The following is a 26205-nucleotide window of genomic DNA, read 5'->3' on the forward strand; positions in this document are numbered from 1 at the left end:
AGATCTATTTGGGAAAACTCCGTGAATTTCATTTCCTAAATTATACAAATAATCTCCACCCAGACAATATTTAGAGGTTGAATGTTGTTCTTAAAGGGCACAAAAGGTTCATGATTCAGGAAAATCCAGGTACGTTATTTTATCTTTGACAAATAAGACACCTTTCTCAACCTTTTAAAAGCATTTATGATCATAACTTTTAAACAAAAAATTTCAAGAATTCCACCAAAAATATTGAAGCTTATTAAGACTATATAGTTAAAGGGAGAGAGCTAATAGCAGTTTGAATAGCAGACTTGGGAGAATGGAACCTGGAGCACTCTTGCCTCAGCCGTAAATCACCCCACCGGTCCTGCTCACGATAAGGTGAGGCACTTATTGTATTGTTTCATTAGTCACCAGGTAGGTCTCTCTAGTATTAGTCTTGTCCCTTCCTGTACATTCTCTTGTTAGTTCACTAGTCATGTTTCCTACTTAAAAATCTGAACCCTTCCTATGAAAGGTGAGGTGTTCACAAGCTAGATACTGAAAAAAGTGTAAGCCTTAGTTTTAGACCAACAGTTCTCAAATTCTAGCATGCATCAGGTTCACCTGTACATCTTGTTAAAACACAGAATATTGTCCTTCCCTTCCCCCCTGAGTTCCTGATTTGACAGGTCAGGAATTTATGTTTCTGGCATGTTCTCAGGTGATGCCGCTGCTGCTGGTAAGGGATCCCATCCTGAGATCCAGTGCATCAGAATTCTATCAACGTGACAGATTTAGACAACAGCTGAGTTTCAAATGCTGCCCCTGTGTTTCTGGAAGAAGTGATAGATTTCTAGTAGGCCATTGGATCTACAGGTTAGGAGCTAGAGGAAAAGAATTAGGCTTGCAGATAAGAATTTGGATGTCAGCATATAAGAAATACTATAAATAAAGCCATGGGGATGAATAAGATCATTCAGGGAAAATGTATACAGTGAGAATAAACTGAGAGGAAAACTAACTAATCTTCCTGAAAATCATTTGAATCATGTCACTCCTTTAACAAAAATTACAATTGTTCCCTATTTCGGGCTCAGCGACACTCAAACCTTTTCATCCAATATCTAGATTTTACAGTGTTCTTTGTAAATACAATAAAATGGGAATTAATTTAATTATAGAATATTAGGGACACTTTTGCTACTATAAAATAATCATAGCTAATACCTATTGATTGCTTCTTCTGTGCCCTGCACTATTCTAAAAATGATTTCTATTTAATTTATATTTCTAGTTAATGCATATTCTACCATAGATACATATTTGATTCTATGAAGTATGTATTACTATTATCATTGTCATCACTCTTGTTTTCTATATGAGGTAACTGAGGCATAGGTAAGTAAAACAAATTCCTCAAGGTCAGACTCTGGTAAGAGGTAAAGCTGGGATTCAACCCAATTTTATCCTGACTCCAAGGTCTGTGTTTCTTAATTATTACATTAAACAGCTGCCATATCTGCTGTAATAAATATATGTAACACGAAAATCAGAAACCCAAGTACGAGCCTTCCTTAAAAATAAAGCAAAAAGCAAGCTGCCCGATTTCAAATGATTGAATAACTCCTTCACTCCTAACATATTTTAGAATTAAGCTAGAAAACAATCATCAGCAGTTACCAAAAGTTCAAGAAAAGTTATGGATTAAAAAAGAAACCTAACATCACATAGCATGAGATCATTTTATCTCCTAACTTACTTCTATAATTTAATTGAATAAAATCACGTAATTTTATACTAGCAGTGAAATGCCTCAGCCAGCTTGGGCCTCTCCAGCATTCCTCAGGATTGTATGGGAGTCAAGCACCTACCGTATCACTATAGGTTCTTCTGCATAAATTACAAAGCCCAGCAACACCTGGCCACACCTTGGCTACTGATTCACATGTGTCCATTATTCCCCAAATAGAGGTACCTCTACTTCAGTCAGGAAGGTTTTTTTTGTTGTTTTTAATGTTGGTTTCTGTTTCTTTGATTAAATGATTGTTTCTCACTGGCCATGAACCGAATGGCCTTTCCAATGTTTGTTGCTCTGAGGCCTGTCCAGAATGAAATCCATCGCTAAGATCACTTTAGGTCTTACATTCTTCTGAAAATTTCCTCATGGCTCTGATTCCCATTTATGTTTCTCTTACCCTAAATATTATGACTCTGAATTACTCAAGTTAGATCTTGTTGGTTAATTAGGTCACGTGTAGGAGTCTTCTTTCCCTAGCAAGATGGGAAGTTCTGTTTGGGCCGGAACCAAAGACCACTTCTTTATATACAAAAGAGTAATTAGCACCAGGCTGAATACATGCTTTACAAATAATTGTAAACTGTTTAATTTTCCCCTAAGTAGATGAAGTTGTGTGCTTATTGTCCATTTATTTTTCTTTCTTCTGCCTTGTCCAAAATATCAGGACAAAAAAAGCTGTTGAAACTTAATTACTTAGAGAATGAATTAAGTGGAAAATCTCATCTCATCAATTCTATGAAAAGTTTAAAATACATAATAGGTCAAGCAAAAACTATTATTCTATCATAAAACTAGTTCATAACAAATATTTGAGTCCTAAATAATACTTTATATTATTAAAAATGTTTTCAAGAATTCTTAGAATTCTTCTGCCAAAAATGTATGATTATGAGTGGTCTAGAGAAGCTATTTTACTTTCAAAGTAAGAGACTAAATCCAATATTGTTCATCTATTTAATTTTAACAAAATCTTAGTAATGTTTTGTCATTAAATCTGAATTATTTTAGGGTTGCTGGAATTTATGTTAATAGAAAATATGGCACATATGGTAAGCAGAAAATGGAAGGGCTTTATGTTTACCAAATGTTACAAAATACAGTCCCATCCCCGAAATTCTTCCTTATTATTCTCTGGCTATTCTCAACAATTTCAAAATGTTGCAATCATTGTCCCTTTCTTTGATGATAGACCTAGAGATCCTGAGGCATTAATTTGCCTCAAGCTGTTCCTTCTTATTTTAATGACTGTTATGTTAAAAACATTCAAGTTTAAACTGAATGAATGAAAACTAAGATGCTAAATCATTAGCAAGATTCTCAAAGATATGGGTTATCAATAAAACTTTGTCCTTCCCCCCATCATGTTTATCTTTTTAATTTCTGGCTCCCCTGCGAATCTGCTCCTGGGTTAATTTCTATGTTTCTGCTTACTTTTGTGACCTTCTGAGTGACACAGAAAGCCACAAAAAGAATTATTATTCTGTGTTGATTTCTGATTAACCACATAGATGTGATTAAATAAAAGCAGTGGGAACACATAGGCAACTAACTTCTTCAAAGAGAACAGTTCAAGTTCCACGTCTTTAATGAAAGATTTCCACAGGATCACAGTCTACAATATTGTTTCCACAATCTGAACCCCCAAATCACCTGCAAAAAGTTTAGAGCAACAATTTGGCACTTAAAAATGAATTTTCTAGCTACCTATAACTTGTTTCTTCAGTAGATGTTTCAGTTCATTGAAGGTGTGGAAAATGTCTTTAGTTTCTTGCTATCCAGAAGGCTTAGTATAGTGTCTTATATATTGCACACACATAATAGATACGTTTAATTAGCGGGTCATAGACAAGAGTTTTGTTTCAGCCAACAGACATTCCTAGAAATTGGCAGGTATCTTGAAATTGTCTTAATTAATTTATATGTTAAATGTATAAAGATGCTCTTATTTAAAGGAGTCATAGAAAAACTGGGTTTTGGAGTCATAGAAAAACTGGGTTTTAGAGATGATATTAAAAATCCATCTAGTGTAGTTTCCAACCCACTTAAACATACCCCTCTCGAATGTTCTTAAAAATGGGCATAGAGCCTCTGTTGAAAATTTCCAGTGAAAGAAAAACAGCTATCACATCAAAGTCTGAAATATTTGTATCCTCCTTTAGTGAATGTTCCATAAAACAAAGCATAGTTTTCAATCTACTTTTTCTAAAAGAATCCAGATTTTTCACACATGTTTACAGTAGTCCCTCCTTATCTGCAGTTCTGCTTTCTGTGGTTTCAGTAACCCAACGTCAACCTTGTTCTGAAAATATTAAATGGAAAATTCCAGAAATAAACAATTCATAAATTTTAAATTGACCGCTGTTCTGAGTAGCGTGATGAAATCTCGCACCATCCTGCTTCGTCCCGCCTGGGACCTGAATTTTTCCTTTGTCCCCACGCAGTATACGCTCCGTGCCCATTAGTCATTGAGTAGCCTTCTCCAACATCAGATCAACTGTCCTGGTATCGCAGTGCTTGTGTTCAAGTATCACTTATATTATTGTTATAATTTTTGTTTTATTATTATTAATAGTTATTATTGTTAATCCTTTACTGTGCCTAATTTATAAATTCATCTTTATCATATATATGTATGTGTAGAAAAAACATGGGATATGGAGGTTTTGGTGCTATTTGAGGTTTCAGGCGCTCACAGGGGGTTGTGGAACGTGTGCCCCCACGACCAAGGGGGGACTGCCATATTTAAATCTTCCCCTTCTTGAACACAGACTATATTATACCTGCTCACATGCTTCTCAATAAAATAGGTTTTCCTGAAACATTGAAACAGCTCAAAAGCCCTTTGAACAACAACCAGAGATTTACAGTTGCCAGTTAATAGTGTGAGAATTAGGCAGCTCTAAGACAATGTCAACCACAATCCAGTAAGGGCTTGCAGCCTCTAGAAATGAAGGAACAATGTCCTATCTTGGCAAGGAGTCTCGGCTAGCTCTGTGGAGCCACAGGTAGAATGCAAATTTGGAAAATTGTGCCGCCAATATGCTTCAGCTGAAGAAAAGTCTGTCGTAAGATGCTTATCAGACATCCTTTTATTGTCTCCCTAACAATGGAGAGCGGTTCCACAAGCAGTCATTTCGCATGCCATTCTGAGCAGAACAGAAGTCGCCAAGCAATAATAATAAGAAGAGCACAGGAATGCACAAAGGGAGGGTGCCCAGAAGGAAGATGATGCAGAAGTAGGAGTCAGGGTGAAATGGTGGAGAGAGCAATTAAGATGTTATCTAGTTTGCGCCCGTCTTACGTCCTCTATTTATTTTAAATGATTTGAAATAAGATCTATTTGAAATGTGTTGTATTAAGGACAAGGAGCCATCTTGAGAGGTTTCTTCGTTGCTGTTATTGTTTTGGCTCAAAATTTGCTTAGAGGAGTCTTGTTCCAACCATAACTATTGTATGACAACTTGTCAGGAAAGCTGAAAGAGAAAAAATGGAACCTGCAAAGGATAAAAAAACTCTCAAACCAGGATAAATTTGGGGTTTTGATAGCTGTGTGGTGCTAAAGTATCAGAGGCCCCCACTTACCACTGTGTTCTGATGCTATTAAGAACGGGTTCCCTTGTGGCTTGTTTATAGCAAGAAGCTCACAGTGCTTCTTGTCAGCTCACTGGGAGACTCGAGGCAGTAATGACCTGTCAGCCAGCTTCAAACCTCATCCCAGCAAAGGAGGGATATGCTAAGCCACAGTAATAATGGACTTGGTCATTGTACCTTATTGCCAGTGTGATCGATACAGGCCCTGCATGAACTGCAGTCTTTTTTGTTCTACCCACATTATGGACTGTTACTCACTCTCAATGGTCACAGGAATAGAAAGAGTAAGTTACACATGGTTTCTAATTTAAAGATATTTAATCTATGGGCAAATAGCAAAATTATGTGTTTGGCTGTGTTTTATCAGAGGCAATTGTTCAGTTCTTTTCAAACAATATTTTTTAAACACACTAGGGACTGGGCCCTGAAGTATATAATATGAATAAGTTGGCCACATGCCTGAGTGGACAAATGGATTTCCGTGAGAAAGAGCCAATTTCCCTGTCGTGTGGCAAGTGCTGCTATAACAGATCTTCACTGGGAGCTGGGGAAGAGGAGTATGAAGCCTGTGCTCAGTTTGGCGAAAGCACACCTAGGGATGACTTCCTATGCTGTTGGCCCCTCTTTCTCCATCAGGGTAAAGGACAAAGAGGACAGAGATTCTAATAGGAGAAGTAGCACATTTTTACTTAGTAAAACTGTATTTCAGCTTTTTCTCTCGTTTTTATATCAACTGCTCAACATCCTTCTCTTATAACTTATCTCCTTCCTCTTGGACCGCTTTCCTCGTGGGTTGCTTGTTGCTTTCTTGTCTCTCTATCTTGTAGAGCAGAGGCAACCCTGAACCAAAAAGGCCAAGATAAAATAAAACAACAAAAATGGTCACTATCCAGGTGACTTAAGACAGTCCTGATTTGTGCTTTAGGAGATTTCCTTTCTCTTGGGTTGTACATTCCTGTCCTTTTCTCACTAGTAATAGTGGCAGTTGCTTAGAGATTTATTGAGGATAAGAGAACTGGATATAGCCACAGATTTCCAGAATGGGACAGAGTCACAGAATTGGGAATATTGGCTGGCTCCTCTTAAAAACATGACTTTTAATGTCCCAGGTGTTGTCATTCCTGTTGATAGTTTGTCACAATAAAAAATAATCTGACTTTAATACTGTTTAATGCAATGGCACAAGCACGTGGGAAAAGGCTCCATTGGGACTCCACTGGCAAGCGGTACTGTTGACTTGTTCTCATCCTCTTTAGGCACAGGGTGAGCTACAAAAAGAATGCTGGGGCTGCTGCCATGATCTGGGGGTTGCTGCTGAGACTGTGTGGCGCTGACATGTCAGTCCTTTGCCACCCACAGCCCCTGGGCAGCCCATCTGTGTCCTATTTCATTAGTGAGAGAGGAGGAAGAGGGTATGGAGAGGTGCTGATAGCATTAGAAGTTGATGTCTCAAAGAGACACTGCAATGGATCGAATGATTGTGTCTCCACAAAGTTAATATGTGAAAACCCTTATCACAATGCATTGGTCCTGGGAGGTGGGACCTTTAAAAGACAACTAGATCACGAGGGTGGAGCCCTCATGAATGGGATTAGTGCCTTTATAAGAGGAGGACAGAGAGCTAGCTAGCTCTCTTTCTACCATGTGAGGATGCAAAAAGAAGTTGGCAGTCTGCAAACTGCCAGCAGGCCTCACCCAGCACAGGATCTGCCAGCACCTTGATCTTGGACTTCTGAGCCTCTAGGGCTATAAAAAATAAATTCCATTGTTTATAAGCCACTCAGTCTACGGTATTTTGTTATAGCCACCTGAGCTGACTGAGACAGGGATAGACAGAGATATGGCCACATCGATGACAGACACCTGAGTGGACAGCCACACAGGCTGATGCCACACTGTCCTGGGCTCCAGAAGGCATAGACGTACTTAGCCTCTTTTCTTGGATGTCATGTGATTCTGTCTCTCCTATTAGTGTGTACGTCCTTAGCATGAAACCCTCATCTGAGCCATCCTTAACTAGTCTTAGTAACCACAGTTTAAGTAACTGGCTAAGAAGGTAACATATTCCTGGGACTTCCCATGTTAATGTTAGGGATGGACCAAAGACACTGAAAACCTAAGGTGCTGAATTTAATATGATAGACAGACACTGAAGTACAGGACTGTAATATTCACGTATCATCTGTGCTTGGACACCCATCAGCCAAAGTGACTGAAACATACGCTGAGTCTCTCATTTATTTTCACCTCATTTCTTTTCTTTTTTAAGTATTGTGTCCTGAGGGAGAGTTGGGCTCTTGGTTTGGGACAGTGGTTGCCATGAGACACAAACCAAAATCAATGGATAAAAGTACATAGCAAACCAAGCCAGACAAGTAGATGACTGCTTTAGAAGAGAGGCCGAGGAAAGGAAACGCAGCCAAGGGCTCACATGCTATACTGGTCCAGGAGGACCATTCCCGGGTCCAAAGGAGGTCCTAGGGATAATGAACTCCGTGCTCTGTGGGTCCCAAAATGCCCACAATGAGGAAAAAATGGCCTGCTACTTAACTTTTGTTCTTTTGGTTTATAAAAAAAACACACAAAAACCTCACCTATGGGTACCATTCCAAAGTTAGGTCCTAATTCTTTACCTCTTAAGCCTTAGAGGTGAGCAGTCACTGGGCCCAAAAGTGGCTTCCGTGTGGCAAGCACTCTTGCAAATGCTTTTTTACATACACTGTTACATTTCATGATCTAAAAGATAGTATTATTTTATTATACCCATTTTATAGATGAGGAAAACTGAGTCACAGCTAATTTAAGCCTAGGTACTTCCCTACGCTCAGGAGAGTGTAAGTAAAGATATGACAGACACTTTTGGATTGGCCCAGTTTCTTCCCTGGGGAAAAGAACTCTGAATTCTTTGTTGGAAGTTCTTCGACAGACAGATGGAGGCAGTCGGTGATGGTATCCAGCTTGAATTCACACCTTTCCACCATTCCCCCTGGAGCAGAACCTTATCTAAGGAAGCAACAATCCTTCTGTGGTTTCAGGGAATCTGGGAAACCCTCTTTTTCTCCCCGAAGTATTACTCCAGCTATGCCAGGGGGCATGACCTCTCCACCATTTGACAAAAACATAAGCATGACAATTACTTCAGAAAAGCAGTGGTCAACCTAAGTCTATACTCAAATGTCAGGCGAAGGTCAGTACCTTTTCTATGAGTGAGCTGGGGTAGAAAGGAGGTAAAAAAGAAGAAGAAGAAAAAAAAAGGGAGACACTCAAAGAGGCCACGTGGAGTAGAGAAGGCAGCAGGAGGGAGGGGCTCAGAAGACAAATCTCAGGGATATCCAAGGGTGCTGTGGCCTGACTCATTGTGACCAGACAGCCTCAGCAGTTGTGGGGCCCCTGCAGAAGGCAGGAATGACCAGGGGCGCCCTCAAGTCTGGTAGTCCTAATTAGCCTCAGAGCCTGGCCGTGCAACAAACACACAGCCTGTGCCTTGGCCCATTGTCGTCTTGGTGCCCATAAGATCATGAGGCCTCCAGACCGCTGCTACTGCTGTATGATCCTCTCCCTGAAGGGAGACACGTAAATTTCAGGGCCAGATGACATATGACAAGCCAAACCATTTTTAAAAGGAGGGGGTTGTGCAAAACCCTTTCAGATGTTGAAATTAATATCCTCCACCCATTGCATAAATCACAGCTAATTCTTAAACTCTCGGAAGGCTCAGGCATCACAGCGCCTGTCTAGTGGTTAGGATTCCTAGGTTTCTTCTTGGGCCTAGTTAGGAATTTTCTCATAATCACTAATTCCCTGAAGATGGAGGCTCTTAAAAAGGTTCCAATGTCTTCTCTTTGTTTGTGAAATTCTAAAACGTCCCCTTTATTTCTGTGGAACATGGATGTGTAGTGATTGAAAAGGAAAGTTATTCCTTAGAGATGAGAGAGATGGGTTGTTAAAAGAACCGAGAAAATGAAAAATCACCAGAAAAAAAAAAACGCTATGATGGCATGTCCTCCATAACCAATCTTCTATTTCTGTCACTACTTAGACCTTGAGAGAGAGGGAGATAGAAAAGGACAAAAGAGCAAAAAGAAAATGAAGAAAAGCTTTGTGGATTTTTGCATGCTCTTCAGAAGTAGTCTCTGAATCTGCCCTCGGGTCCCTAAGGCCAAGGTTCAGAGGCCCTGGGTGAAACAATGCATCAGGTTCTTACTAATTTCCCCACATGCATGGATCAAGACTCCCCTAAACTCACAGTGATCCAAAGGGTTATCCTGGGACATTGGTGGACTTCAGACCGAGTGCTGATTCTAAAATGAGGGTCCTTTCCTACAATGTACAGGCAGTTGGCAGGCAGGCGGCTGTGCGAGGCCATAGATTTCTATTTTACATGGAGCCAATCTGCTAAGTAAATTATTACAAGCTACACAAACTTTGCAATCATAAACCAAGAATAGCCTATTATTGGATTTTACTGAGGACTCTAATCTTACATTCTATAAAATAATCGCGCTTCATGGCAGCACCGCCCAGGCCCTAAGGCAGAGGCATGCATGCCAATATTTGGAATTCCATACGTTTTGAGAAGCTGTCTTTCAGATCAGTGCCTCATCATTTTTGTTTTGGTTGGATGCTGATTTCAATGGCTGTCATTCTTGCTTTTCAGTGATAAATCACTCTTGGTCTAGCTTCATTATTACCCAAATTATTTGATGTAGTTTATTTGATTGACCTTGTAATGTACAGTGATGCATTTTTGCAGCACGTTTAATTTTGGCCTTTAATTTCCCAATTACTGAACTAAGATGGTTTGAATATGACTCATCCACCCCCGTGCTAGAGCTGATATTAGCCCTCAATATGTGCTTATACGGTAATACCTCCAGCTGATAAGTGCCATCTATAAATTTGTTCTATTTAAGTAATTTGCAACTTACTAGCAAATTAAATGTAATAGCATTACTGGGTTAGTTTTAGGTTTACATGACATGGCTTTATAACTTGAAATCCTGTGTGTTTAAGTTCATATGCTTGTTACATATAGTAAATGATTCATATATTGCCAGCAATAATTTTACCACAACCTGTTTTATTTTGCTATTCTCCAATTTTATATGACCAGTGGAGAATGAGACTAGACGGTAGTCTAGAAGAAAACATTTTTTTTTAATCTTGTTTTTGGTAAAGTTTACAATTGACCTAAAGGACTGGAAATATGACATGTAATAAATCTTTAAGCATGCCCCTCCCTTGTTCTCACCACTGCACCCCTATTTAAGGTCCAGAGTGCACCCTACATCTTCAACTTGTTGGGACTACTCTAGCAGCATAGTAAGGAGAAAAATAATATTATTGTCTCATTGCAAAAACAATGTATATTGATGCACAAAATTTTGGAAACTACGGCAAAACCCAAAGGCAAAATAATTAATGACCCAGTCATTTTACCACCCACTCTTGATATGTTGAAATATTTAATCTGATATAAATATAAGTATAAATATAGGCTTTTGTTACAAAATTAGAATTGTTCTGTATACACTGTTCTGTAAGGTGCTTTTCCTGAGCAATATATCAAGATCATTTCCCCCAGGTTATTAGATGCTATTTTCTGAAACGCCGGTTTTACAGTTCTAAAATAAATGATGATATATTTATATATCATTGTTTGTTTAAACAGTTTCCACTGGATTCAAAGTGTTACTGTTCTAAAAACAATGTCATGCCATCCTTGTAGCTAAATCTTTGCCCTCATCCATACTCTTTCTTCATGACTAATTTCCAGTACTGGGATCATTGAGTTAAGAGTCATGAATATTCACCAAGCTTTTGAAATCAAATGCCCTTCAGTATGGGAGGCAGTACTTTTATTGTGCTTTATGGCATGTTGAGTGGCAGAAAGCCCAGTTTCCTGCCTCTCCTGGAAATTCTGTCCCGTGGCCAGGCTGAGTAAGAATTAGCCAGCCTGCTTTGTGAAGGTGATTCTAAATAGTCCTGTTCACGACCTTGAACTATAAGGACTGCCTTTACTTTGTACCCATTGTTGGGAATGTAGAACGCAGGGGAAAGGGTACTGGGCTTGGAGACAGGGTGTCTGAATTCAGGTTCTGAGCCACACACTAACCATGTGACAAAATGGAGCAGATAATCTTAATATCTCTGGGCTTTGTCTCTCTCTTCACCTGTAAAATGAAGGATTTGTTCTAGATGATCTCTACGTCTTACAACTCAAAAATAGCATAATTCTGTCCTATGTTTTAGACAAACCATCAATGTATCCACCAGCACATGTAACTTGGTGGACCGTGGGCTCAATCTCTGGAAAGTTCCAAGTCTAGGTTCCCTGAAATTGTTGAGCATAAGAGAGCATAAAGAGATGACCTTCAAGATAAAAGTTGTTTCGTGTTTCTTAAATGTCATTCAATTTCATCACCTCCAAATGGTGATGTTCCCAAATAACAAGACTTTGGGACACTCATTACGAAACAACTGCAGAACCTATGTGGAATTTCTCTGTCATGGGACACTCTGAAAGCTTCCGCATTGAAACAGGCCATTTTACGCTATTCTTCAGGATCCTGACCAGCAGAGATGAGAAGGGGGATGTCGTTCAGGGCAGTGAGCTGTCCCAAGTCAGCAGCCAACTTATTCACCCTAAACAGAGACACCATGTTCTTTAGTCTTTCCATTGGAAAACATCCCAGGCATGATACAGCTCTTAGCCAGATGGAAGTGGCAGTTTGAAGGAGGTAAATATTAGCTGAGATCAACTTTTATTCTTTGCTATATGCTCATTTATTATTCATACCTAATACGCAAGCTCTCAGAGGTGGAGGAGGACAAAGATGCAACCTGCTCAGAGGTGGGTCTCCATGTCGGCTGATCGGCCATCACATGGCTTGCTCTGCACTTCAGCATCCTAAATTAAGAGGGAAAAACTGTTTAATTCTCTTTTAACCATGAGAACTATCATGGATTGAGAGCTTATTATGTGCTAAACACTTTCATACATTAGCTGATGCAGTGAAAACATACCTGTTATCAAAGTGCATTTATCTTGATTTTTAAGAAAAGGCAACTTAGCAGAAAGAGGTTAAGTAATTTCCCCAAAATCACACAAATAAGGAATGGTGGCATTGGGACCTGGATGGTGGTCTGACTTCAAAGGCAATGATCGGCATGTAAAGTTTTTTATTTTTTTAAAGGACTTATCAAAGAGAAAAAGTGCTCCCAATTCCAAGGCAAAAGATGTTGCTGTCTGTGGATGAAGTAGAATGTATTCTATTTCTTCACGATTATTAGGTCTGTAATACTTATTACTCTGGTTTATCTATGTAAGTCTTGCCCTGCTTCGACCAGATATTAAGCTACAATTTCCATGTTAGTGTATCAACATTTTAAACATTTAACCCTAAAAGTAACATTTTATTCCTTAAACCAATATTTCTCAAAAGGTTTGACCTCTCCATGCAGTTAGAAATAAATTTTATATTGTGATTCAGTACACATTCCCACGCACATATATAGGAAACAAAAGTTCATAAAACAGTATTTCTTCTTACTACACAGAATGAACCTGGTTTTCTGTTTTGTTCTATTTTATTTTTTAACGATGCAATAAGCTGATTCATGACCTACTAATGGGGCCTGTGGTTCAACACACTCTGCTCCACACTAAGCATTTAATTCATAGTGAACACTTGCTCTAAGGTGGGTGGTCTATTCCTTTCTTATCTGCACTGCTCTCCATTACCCCTCGCTCTGATACTCACTCACCCAGAGAAGACTCCTACGCTTCATATCAAACACTTTAATTTCTCGAAACTCTCCTTTATTTCCTACTCCAAGTGAAGTCTGCCCTCTAATGATTCAAAAGCACCACTGATTTCAAAGACTCATCTCTTAACAAAAGAGCCAGAAAGGAAACTCTAAATGTGAGAAAGCTCAAAAGAACGTTAGTGTTCACTAGACAAAACTTATTTAAAAGTAAGAGAATCTGAGGCCCAGAGTGGCATCTTCCCCCACAGTCTCAGGTGGAATGGCTGCAGGTAAGAGAGGATAACCATAACCCTGCATTCCAGTTGGGCCCAAGACGTTCTCTGGAACTCTGAACCTGCCTGAGAGCCCACAGCGTGGAGCAGGGAGACGTGACGGGGGGGGGGGGGGGGGGGGGGGGGGGGGGCTACATACCAAGGCCTGTGCTTGGTGGTGGCAAACAAAATCTAACCCATTTTTAAGGAAGACCCATTAATTTAGACTTAAGGGAGGAAAGCAGGAAGATGAATTTAGCCTTGATTCTCATTATTTTGATCGAAATTATATCAGACAATTCTTTTCAGGGCCTCCAAGAAGAAAGTAAATTAATTGCTGTGAAAACAATAACGAGAGAATGCTGACTCTACCTTTCAGCAAGGAAGGGCCAAGGAGGGGCAGAGTGCAAGCAAAGGCACTTCCTTGTCCGCCTGCTATATGTTGCTAAAGCACCCCACCCCTCTTTCCTAGTCCCTTTTTAGTTTTTATGAGATTATATTATAATCGTCTTTTTTACCTATTTGTAGTGCTTCAACAACTACCTCATTTTGTGTGATGAAAACAACAAAGTTCATCTTACCAATTATTATACCTCCAGTGCTTATGTAGGATTTTCTGGTGAATGAATGAGTAAATGAATGTTTAAGCATGCCTACACTGTGCCAGGTGTATTTGGAAATGATTTTGCATGCCTATTTCCTACCTATCTTTCCAGATCCAGCTAAAATACCATCTTTTGTATAAACTAATCCTCAACTCGCCCAGAAAGAATCACAATTGCCCTATTGGGCTCTCTTTCTACATTGTATAAGCCTTGCTTACTGCCACTAGACTATTCAGGTATTTCTTTCTTTTTGTTTTGGCCACTTAACATGGCAAAGAATAAATGACAAATGTAAGTCAATGCTAATTTCAGATGCAGAATTTAAAAGCTGCTCTGTGACCTAGCGATTCAGAATCCAGCCCCAGTCTCTAATTTATTTACCCTGTTTTTCTCTGGGGTCACTGGGTTACTAGGTGTCTGAGGCTGATTACAAGAGTAAATGTTATGTATGTATCTATGTATACTCACGTGTATGTATGTGTGTAATGGGCAGTACCATTTAGAAGGGATAAACTGAACTACCCCCTCAAAAACATTTTTAAAAATCATAAAACCTCTCCTGGGATCCACTCAGTTATTCTTATTTGCAATTGGACACATGGACACTTGTGAAACAGGTTTTATCAACTGCCATTCTAACAGTAGGTATGGGGACATGAAGGCATGTCTTAATTATTTGGGGGAAAGGGGCATTTATCGGTACAATCCCTGTGAAAGTGATTAAACTCAGAAAAATTCCATTGTGTGGCATCTACAGTAAATCTTAACCTCCCTCAGCCCTTGCACAGCAAGAACTTATCTATCCCCCCTCCCCGATAGGGCCTTAGAAAGTCAAAAGGAATTTGGTATTATCAATGTGCTGGTTTATCAGATATGAATTCATTTGTTTTTCTCAAAATGACTTATCAGCATGAACAGAGCTGGCTGGCCCAAGTGTGAATTGTGCTCCAAATACCCTTTCTGAGTTCCCCAGAGCTCAAGAATGTTTTATCTCCCAGTTTATTTCCCCTGTTTGTTTGTGTTTTTTTCAACTTCTTACCTATTGAGGTGCATTTTTGGGTCAGGATTCCTGTAAAGACACATGGAATTCCCACTGCCCAGCTCAGGCTGTCTGGTAGCCTGTGTGTCGGGTAGAATTTCAGCTCTCGTGGGAAAACACTGGACAGTTGAAAGTGAGATGGATAGCCTGGTGATGGCTCCCAGGACTGAGCATATGGGGGCCTTTCCTCATACAGCCATTATTTTCTTTATCTGGACACAATGGAAATGTACAGCATGAAAGGCAAGGGCCTGGGCCCAGCAGCCTTGCTTGCTAAACCAACACACCAGGAGAAAGAGAAGAGCTTCTTTCAGCCTAACCTCATTACCTGCCTCATCTCACCTCTAAGGGGTCCCGCAATGGGTTGATATGGGGCAGCCTCGCCAGGGCGTCTTCCTTCCCAAACTCTTTGATGCCTGACGTTGTTTTATCTTGTCCTATGTTTTCAAGACATGTTCTCATCGTGTACCTTCCTGGGCCACAGAGTCGATCTGTGAAAGGCTTTACAGCGATCTCCTTTACACAGAAGTACATGGGGAGGTTTAATTCAGAAAGGCCCGACAGTTTCCAGTCCCTTGAACAAAAAGCAAGGTACAACAATTTAAATAAAAGTCTCTTCAAGTGGTCAGAAATCTTTCTGAAGGTGAACGAAATTATACGGAATGTCAATTTAGATTTGTTACTTGAAATATGTAGTGGTTTGAGGAGAAATAACATTTCTTCATTTTTGTGGTTCTTGCTTTGGTTTATATCATCATAATTCCACACTTCTTTTAGTGCTTCTGAAACTTGCATCCACACATACCTGAGCCATCTCGTGCAAGCCCCCTATCATGCCCCCATCTAGAATTGAATCTGAGAGGATGTTATCGAAAATTTTTTGTAACCCCCAGAAATTCTTTCTTTCTAGCAGAGCACTGTGTGGTTTGTAGCAACAGTGTTGGTAAGGATCATAGGATTATTAGGATGACTCTGAGTCCAAGGCCAGACGTGTATATCTAAGCAAGTTTATTCAGCCTTTCTTATGAAAACTTCCCAAGGAAGTGACTCCACAAACCTCCCTAATGAGGTCGTACAGTAGCGTGGTGTCTGAGAATGGCAGTTCAGCAAGGAAATTAAAGTCAGCTGGGTAGCAAACCAGACAGCTGTAGGGGAGAGCCCTCCTGGTCTAGTGCAGGCATGAGGCAGGTGTCAGAAGCTCAGGTGGTCAAGCTAAAAGACGCACAGCGCATGGAGTGACCAGGAGTCAGGGCAAGGAAGAAAAGCAGGGACCCAAGGTGATCCATCAGAGGTTATTGGAAAGAGAGATATTTTAAGGTCTGGGCAGGGAAAATGCTGAAAAGCTAAGAAAAAGGCAGGTAAAACCACCTGCAAGGAGATCATGCTGATGTAAACCTGATTCTTAAACAAGGTCAATCACAAACAGGAGTTGCTTCTATGGTCCTTGGTGTTGGGTTTCGATTAGAGGAGGCATTTCAGAGCAGTCACTCTGAACCACCTGAAGCGAGGCAAGGACACTAACTTTACATGTACTTAACACACCAGATCTCACTGGAAATACAAACACTGCCTCGCCTCCTTTCGACATGTGAGAGGACGTGCTCCTCAGCTTTCGTTTCTCTGAGCTACCAAAATCATTAACACCAAATCCTATTGTGTTTAGGTGTTTCCACAATGGCTGCTTTCCAAGTTCACAGCACCCTTTCAGTCCACTAAGCTGTGACACTGAAGGGTTTAACAGGGAAAGATATCAAGTTGTCTAAGCAGAAGCAAAGCTCCACTTCCATATTCAAATGCTAAATAGATTTGTTTTCTTGAAGTTCACACTTAAAGTTAAATTTCTAGTGAGGGTGGAGGTGCCTCCTCTGCAAACCTAGCCAAACTTAAATAGTCTCTTCTTACTTGAAAACTAAAAGACTGTGTTTATAGATTTATGAAAAAGCATGTGTCTTGATAGTCCATATTTTAAACATTGTGATAAATCTCAACATTGCCAAAAATGAAATGGGTTACTTATTAGCTCTTTCTACTCCCAGAAAGAGGTTAAAAATGATGAAAAACTTCTTCATGTGCCCTTCATTTTCACAATCACTAACATAAAAAGGAATCTTACTTATTTTCCATGGTAAATTTTGATCAAAGAAAAGACAATGTTAATGTCCTATGTGTTAAACATTAAGGAATATTATGCCTTTTCCCTTGGATTTCTAAAGAACTTGAAAATAATTTAGGAACTTTGGGCATGACTCATGATAGATTTGGAGCCCTTGGAAAACACTAATAATTAGTGCCGTTGGAGGCTGTCTGGCAGCCAGTATGTCGGGTAGGATTTCAGCTTTCATGGGAAAACAATGGACACAGATGAACTGTCTGGAGATGACTCCGGGGCTGAGCATCTAGGACCCTTCTACACACAGCCATTGTTTTCTTTCTGTATCTGAGTACAATGGAAAGTGTCCATCATGAAGGACAGCTCTTGGGCCCAGCAACCCTGTGTGCTAAACGGCATAGACAGAATCAACTACCATCCCCAACTCACACATTCCTTAGGGCACCTATCACATTTGTGGTACTTATTTGTGCCTATGTCTGTCCTTAACGTGTATCTCTAGCATCTCCCCGGGTGTCTATAGTATTTGGTAACTGAATGAATTCCATAACAGTACATACTTCCACACTGTATACAGGACAAAGTCTAAACCCCATCCTTTGGCATTCTAGACCTGCTCCCTCTGCTAAATTAATCTCTTCACTATGCCCAGAACACACCTAATATAATTCCATCTCTAGGCCTTTACTACTATCACTGCCCTTCTAGGAATACCCTAACATCTTCTCCACTTATTGAAATCCTACTCATTTTTCAATATCAGTTTAAATTCAGCTTCCATCAGGAAGCCTTTTCACTGCTGGAGTTCATTAGAACTTATCTGTACCACCTGTTTGGCATTTACCATTCCATGGTAATGTTTCCACTAGATTGTGTATTGTCTCCTCACCTACCTTTTAAGATTCTTAGGGACAAAGATCATGTGTTTGATACTCTATTTTAATTTAGTCTTTCATATATAGATTGAGTCATTCATTTAGCTAAGAAATTTACTGAGACTTTATCAAGTGCAGATACAATGTTGTAAAGCAGAAAGACATATAAAGACCTTAGCTTTAAGGATCTTAACATTAGCAAGAAAGTTCTTTCTACACAACAAATTTCAAAATGTAACAACTGATTATTGATTGATCATCATTAAACAAAGAATATAGAGGTATCTTGCACCAGAATCATGAAGGCAAGATTATATTTTTAAAACTTATACATGCGGGATATCATAAAAAGTTGAATTGTGGCCAACCCAACAAAACTTTCAGAATAGATTGTATATTCTATAAATAGTGTTCCTCCCTGAGAAAAATCATAAACAATAAAAAGTAAGGCCAATTATTCAGCAGTCTGTTGATAACTTGATTCTTCTATAAGAGCTGCTGAAGAATAAAATACTGCACAGAGCTATTTTTAGAGCAGATGGAAAGTAACTATTTGGTTCATTTTTGCAGTATCTCAGTTGTGTCCTGGAACTGTGTGACTTCAGGAAAGTTCTGCGAGTTGTGTGTGCAGCTGATGATAATGGGTGCATGACCTCTTTCCTGAAAGCCTTCCTTGCTGATAAAAAAGTGGTATTAACAGAGAAGAGGAAATAACTTAGAGACACCAACATCCCCATGAGTTCTCAATTCCTCCATTACCTTTAGGCCAGAATTACACTGAGCCATAAGAGAAGGAAGTATTTGTCCTCTCGATTCCCTCTAAAGTGGGCATTTTCTGTAAAGTTTGGTAATAACTCTGATTATATTTCTGCAGAAGTTCTTTATTTTCTACTGATAAATACCTGCTCTTCAATCATTCCCTCAGCTCTTTCACCTTCTAAAAGAGGAACAGATTGTTTTATAAGATAGGACTTGCTCCCAATGCTCACTGCTTTCTAAAGTTGATGCTGCTCTCGTGCTGTTTCTCTTCTCCACATTTATTCATAAAATGTTTTGTTTCCTCAGTGGGTTCACCCAGTCATATTGCTTCCTAAAAAAGGGATCACTGACATTTAATTTTTCCAAAGATCTAGTGTTTCAGTGACTCCACAAGTTAGTTTCCTTCTAGTTACTTTTCTATTACAATAGAAAAAAAATGAAATAATTTATTTGAATCTATGTTATTTCCAATTCTGCATCCATGAATTGACCCTCTCTAAGGACTCTATAAAACATGTTTAGAGAAGATCTAATTTTTTTGTTATTATTTTTAGGTGTACAAAACAATGGAATAGTTAAACTTTTCACCTCTCATAAAGTGACAACACCCTTCCCCCAATACACCGCCCCACCATATCATATATATCTATTACAAGTCCATTGACTCCACTCCCCAAACTATACTCCACATCCCATGACTATATATATATATATATATATATATATATATATATATAATTGTAATTGACATACAATATTATTCAACGTCAGCTTCAGGTGTACAGTGCAGTGGTCAAGCCTCTACACCACCCATGAAGTGGAGAGGATCTCATTTTCAATTCAATCTTTATTTATGTATTAAGTCATTCATCTTAGTGCCTATGTCAGCATTTTCTATATAGAATCCTTTTACTATTCCAAGAAATAAATTTATCAAAAGAAAATTATTCTAAATACATTTTCTGGAATTTTAAAGATGCATAGGTCTCCAAAATTAAATATTTTCTGTGATAAAAGGGCAAATTATTTCTGATGAAATCTTTTGTTTTATTCTCAAATATGATAAATAAAAATGACAGTAATGAGCCTTTCTAAGAAAGTCCTGGTTCTTGGGTGAACCAAACCTCCCTTTCCATATGTTATAAAACTACAATAATTAAATTATATAATAGTTAAAATGATAATTATCTTTTAACTGACTTTAAAGATAAAATACTATGTATTTATTCATTTGTTTCTGTTTTCAACAAATGTTTAGGAAGCCCCAATTATGTGTCAAGCAGCATTCAGGCATTAGAGATGAATAAATAAACAAAATGTTCTGTCCTCATGGAACTTATATTCTACTGGAGGATGACAGACATAAAACAGGTTTATAGATAGTATGCTGGATGCTGATAAGTGTCTAGAAGATAAATAACTCAAGGAAAAAAGATAAGAGTGGATTTGGTTCCTACTGAAGGGCTCACTAAGAAGGTAACAGTTGAGACAAGACCCAAGTAGGCCAGGGTATCAACCATATGAAAATCTGGGAACAACCAAAGCCTGAGGGAGTTGCTGTCTGACGTGTGATGAGCAAGGGGGCCAGCCAGGGGGAAGCAGAGTCCATGAAAACATGGGGATTGTAGTTGATGAGTTTGGGGCGGGGGATGGGTAGAAAGCTATCCTATAGGGTTTTGAAAGCCCTTGTGGGGGCGTAGATGTGGGAAGGCAGGGGAAGGTGTGAAATGGGGATGTAATGTGTTTGGTCTTAGTTTCACAGTATTACAATATTAAGATGGAGTTAGCCTACATTTCCATTTAAAAGGGGAAAAACAGAATGCAAATGCCATTCAAATTTGGAGAAATTCTAAAGAGAAAATTATGGGAGTGAAGACAAAGAAAATTAATTCCTTTTTCCTCATTGTACAAACATTTTTAAATGCTCCTAATAAACTTTGCATAAGAACATGCTGTTCTTTCTTTTTCTTCTCGAAAATACCATTTCTAGAATCTTTTTTGGCCACTTATTCCTGTCAATACAAAAATGCTGAACAAATACATCTATATATGCACAGTTCTTTATTCATAAATTGTATATTTATATCCATATCACATATGATGCCTATAAAGAATAATTATTAAAAAGATAAGATAAGAGGAGCCAGGTGGCTCGGTTGGTTAGAGCATGTGCTTTTAACAAGGTTGCAGGTTCAAGTCCTGCATGGGATGGTGGACTATGCCCCTGTGCCTTCCACAACGAGACTGGAGGACAATGACTTGACTTGGAGCTGATGGGTCCTGGAAAAAAATTAAAAAAAATTTTTTTAAAACGATAAGATAAAAATGAAATATATTTAAGTAATTTTTATTTCTTATTGATGCTAGTTTGTTTATGGTTTTGCTTTTTATTCATTAATGGTACCAAATACTTTTTAGATCCCAGTTAGAATATTAATAAAGTTTTGGAGTCTTAGTTTTTTAATGTCTTTCTAATTGCAATGGTTGATATCTCAAACCACAGGCATATAGCCTTAAATGTGATTAATTCTTAACCATAATGACTTTAAATCCATACATCAAATAGTCTTCCTAATTATTTTGGATTCTTTTTTGAGTTCCTGATTATTTTTACTTCTTGTTTGATATTGGATTGAATATTCTTCACATCCCTCTTAATTTGGCTGCTGAGAGCTTACATGGGATACAGAAAAGTCAGTGCCACCTTTATTTATTTATTTATTTTTTGCCAGCATTTTTAGTATTCTCTTCATTAGTGATCTTTTTGCAGCCATTGTTTGTGCCACTGAACCATGTTGTGAGGTTTGTTTAGTAAAACCAGATAATATAACATGTAATCCACTTAACCAGGCAAACACAAATGACAATTTGAGTCACTCTGCGAACAGCCAATGACCAAGTTACTGTCAAGCCTCCCATATCCCTTTTCCTCCAGATCTCTCAGGAACCTGGTGCAATAAGACACCTTTTCTCCTTCAAACCGAAGGCGACCATGTCAAGACACAGAATAGAGCCTATGTAGTCTACTGTTTACCTCTCTTTAGGTGAAACATAAATGAAAATAGCCATTCAATATTTTCTTCCTTTGCCGCCCAGAGATTCCTTTGCTCACAAGCAAAGGTAGGAACATCTCAACTTGGAGGCATCTGGGTAAGAAGCAGAAGTGCTTCCAGGAGCGGTGTCTGGCACATCTCATTGTAGGGATTTATATGACATCATTCAACCTAATGGTAGGGAATTGTGTCCTAGGAAAAGAAAATAGCATAAGAACACTAATCATAAAAGACAGACAAATGGGTATATCATATTGGTTGGAAGTTGGATGGGTAAAAGTGGGGTCATTCAGAGTATTAAGAGCTGGGTTTCATAGTGTTAAGAAGAGCTGGCAGATGATTATTGAAGTGAGAATACACAAGAAAATGCACAAAAAATGGGAAACACAGGTCCCAGAGCAAGGGCCTAAATCATGTGAACCCAAGAATTCAGGAATGTCTGGCCCTGGCTGGAGGCCCAAGTGGCCTTAGGAAAAATACAGTGGTGAGTCATGTCGAGATTGAGGGCTGAAAACCAGAAACAGAGCCCTCCTGGAATAGAGGCCACTCCTTAAATCCAGGCCTGGATCCTATTGGGGAGAGAGAGGCGAGGCAACTGAGGTTGGCTTGGGGCTCTAGCTACAGTGTGGGGCACAGCCCTCAGATTAGCTTCCAGACTGCCCTCAAGGATAATGACTTGGTGACTAGAGAACTAGGAGACCGTAGAGAAATGGGAAATAGAGTGCTGAATTGCTAAAGAACAATGAGAAACTAAGAACTCAGTACAACTTGGTGTACTATGAACAAAAGCATGAGGATATAATCCTTCCAGTTCAGTGAGCCAAAGGGAAAAGCAGGGAGGATCATAGCAACATTATCACCAATGAGGAAAGTGAGACAGAATGCCAACTCAGTGGGTGGCTATGAGTGGGGAGCACTGGGGAAAACCAAAACCAGAGACAAAGGTGAAGGGGTGGGAGAAGAAACCTGACTTGAGAGGTGGACAAACACGGAAGCCTCTCACAAGGAACATTCTCTACGAAGCCCAGGGTGGACCCAAAGGAGAAAGATTCATTTGTTGTGAAGCCCAAAAAGGGATTTATCTGCTGAGATAGACTCCCCATGGTCAACTGAGGAGCCAAATTTTGTAAATAATAATAGATTAGTGACCATTTGCTGACAGAGCCAACTCACGTACTCTGTGTATGGGGAAGAACCTCAGACTGAATTCTCACCTTCCCTTACTATGCTCTGCCCATTTACACCATCTGAATCATGCACTTCAGGGAATCCCTGGTTTCCTCTTTTGACCAATGGACTGAGACCTGCCCTGTCCAATCAGAAGTGCACAATTTGGATACCTCATTTATGTAAAACAGACCTAATTATGAATCTGAGTGGAAACTATTGCTAATAAATTGCTAATAATTGTCTCCATGGAACACAATTTAAGTTGCTGCCTGAATTTGTGTCTCCCTGGCTGCAGCTCCTTTTGCTCATATAAATGCTTTTTATTCTTTGTAACAGTCTAAAATTAGTTTCGGCTTATATTAGGATTCTAGTGATCTACTGGTAGGTGCTAAACCATAGATTTCTGTTTTACTGCTCTTATTTATTATAACCCTATTGAACCTCAGGCGTAGTGGCTCAAGAAATTTTTTTTTTCATGGAGGAGTAGAACTGGCAACCTTGCTGTTAAGAGCACATGCTGTATCCACTGAGCCATCCGGCCGGCAGCTCAGCTCAAGGTGTCAAGTTCAGTCCCAGCCATGGATGGGCATAGCCCACCATCAAACAGGCAGTCTTGTTGTTAGGAGCACGTGCTCTCACCAGCTGAGCCAACCTGCCACCTGTTGGCAGCTCAGCGGCAGCTCAGCTCAGGTGCAGCATCACTGGCCCATGTGGGAATCGAACCAACGACCCTGTTGCTCAGAGCTCGTGCTCTTAAGCAAACTCTTAACCAACTGAGCCACTCAGCTGGCCCTCAGGAAACTTCTTGAATAAGGGTTTTCTGTTAGGGAAGTTACTCTGGTTATTCTGGAGGATAGGCTAGTAAAGAAACTTAATGAATGTGTAACCTATCTCTTTCCATCTTAACTTAAATTTAAGATGAAGGCTGATAGGACTTTTAGTCCAGGGTGATTTCAGAGCTCTGGAGACAGTCTAGATAGTGGTAGAAGCATGTACCTGGGTCCAACAGACCCAAGATCAAACTCTTCACTAACCCTGAGACTGAGGCCAAGGTAACCTCTCTAACTTCAATTTCATTAACAGTAGAATACGAATTGTAACAGTATATATACTCTTAGACTAATTGGGGATAATAAATTATAATATGCCCTCAGTATACATATTACATAACCACATGGAACACTCAGAAAGCCAGTAATTAAAAGGGGGAAGCCCAGATAAAGAGTACCTTTCCAAATATCACACAACCAATTCTATTCAGTGCCAAGTAAAGGCAACCCCAGGAAGTCAATGAAGCAGACTAAATGAGCCAGGAACATGGGAGGTCTGTCTACTGCTGGCTGTGTGCTACATATAACAAAAGATCTGCTATGCCCATTAAGCAGTCCATCTTAATCACCTTCAGGGCAGACTCCTAAAATTCCACTCCTCTTTCCAACACCTTCAACTGAACCATTAACAGATAAGCCCTGGTACAAGGAGTGTGCATAGAGCACATGGCATTTTTGGGGAAGAACTGAATTATCCTACTGCCAGCCCTGGAAATAGTGCATGTTTGTGCATGCACACATGTGTGCCCCTGTATACATGTGCTCTTAAATACACGAATACGTGCATGTTGGTGGCAGTGAGTGTGTTTCAGAGAGCACCTTTAATAGCCTTGTTTTATAACCTGAAATAATCTAGGTAATCTTACTCCCTGATGAAGTTTAAATAGGAGAGCATGGGATTTTATCAGCTCCACAGGACATCTTAAATTTCCTCAGCTAGACTGGTCAAAACTTAATAATAAACTAAGATAGTGTATAAGAACAAGAGTGTAAACTTCCAAGGAATGGATGATATACCAGCAAATAGATGAATTCCATTTGGCATAGGAATTCAAGACAGAAATCTAAGATATTTCCCACTGGAGTTCAATTTTCCATAGTTCTTACTTGAAGTTTTGAAGAAGTTCCAATGCTGGCTCCACAATGTTTTATGTCTCTGTTATTATGATTACTTTACATTTGTGTTTTTTTCTCTGAGACATTTATTTATTTTCTTAGCCCCTAGTTAAAGTGGAAATGGTAACAAGACTCTCCCAGAGAGTTGTTCCTCTCATGAAATAGTGTGCGTGAAAGAATGAGATGGCACTGGCCATTGCACTAGACCCAGCCTGACCTACCAGGCTTATACCTTCCACATGCATGGGAATAAATATACAAACTTGTATGCATTTTGTTAAAATAAAATTGAAAGGGACCAATTGAAAAGTGCTTCTAGTCACATTAGATTCTTAAGAGTATGTATTAGTTTCTGTTGTACAAGGAGCCCATGCTTTCCGCTATCTCCTTTTCTTATGAATTCTCAGACCCAGTAAAATCCGAAGCTTATGTTTCTCAAATTTCCCCCAGGGCGACGGTACGGATTCTGAAACAAACCAGGAGAGGGCAGTCAGAATAAATTTAAAATAAGCAGTTTGGTGAAAAAGAATTATTATTTTGCCCAATTTTAGAGAAAGAGACCAAGACAGGACCTAAACATCTTATTAGTGGGTGGCCTACTACTATAGATCATAAACATCTGCTCTTTGTAACGAATATGAGACCTACTCCCCATGTGTCCCTACAATTTACAATACCTCCTTCTCTCTTTATCATTTCTAAAGAATTATTATATTGACCAAAGTAAGATGGAGGCAGCTCCAAAAAACTTAAAGAAAGGATTAGGATAATTTGAAATTTAGATGTGTGGAATTTTTATATTCTGTAAAAATTTTAAATAAAAATAAAACTTGCCACACTTGGATTTCCATGAAATACTGAGGTAGAAAATGAACACAACAGTAGAGTTGTATGGTCTTAGATTTTAGTTCAGACCATGAGAGCATCCAAACACCTATAGCATTATTATCTCTACTGAAGATGCCTTGTCACGGACACCATAAAAATTCTGGCCTCAACAACCAAGCATCCGGGAGAAGGCATGTTTGCATGAAGGCTTTTTGTGAAAATGCAGGAATTTCCCAATTATGCTGGTTATTTTAGTTCAACAGCTAAAAAATGACCCTGACCTGAACAAGACAGTGAAAGGAGCCAGCAAGGCAACTGTCAGACGGAAGGGTGACACAGCCGGCCATGAAGATGGCATAATTCAGACTTGCAATTTAGCTGCCAAACTTGGACATGCCCACAAGAAAACTGGGGAAAAGGGAGATGGAGTCTGGGAGGATGTG

The sequence above is a fragment of the Hipposideros armiger genome, unplaced genomic scaffold (genome assembly GCF_001890085.2).
Source record: "Hipposideros armiger isolate ML-2016 unplaced genomic scaffold, ASM189008v1 scaffold_946, whole genome shotgun sequence".
NCBI lineage: Eukaryota > Metazoa > Chordata > Mammalia > Chiroptera > Hipposideridae > Hipposideros > Hipposideros armiger.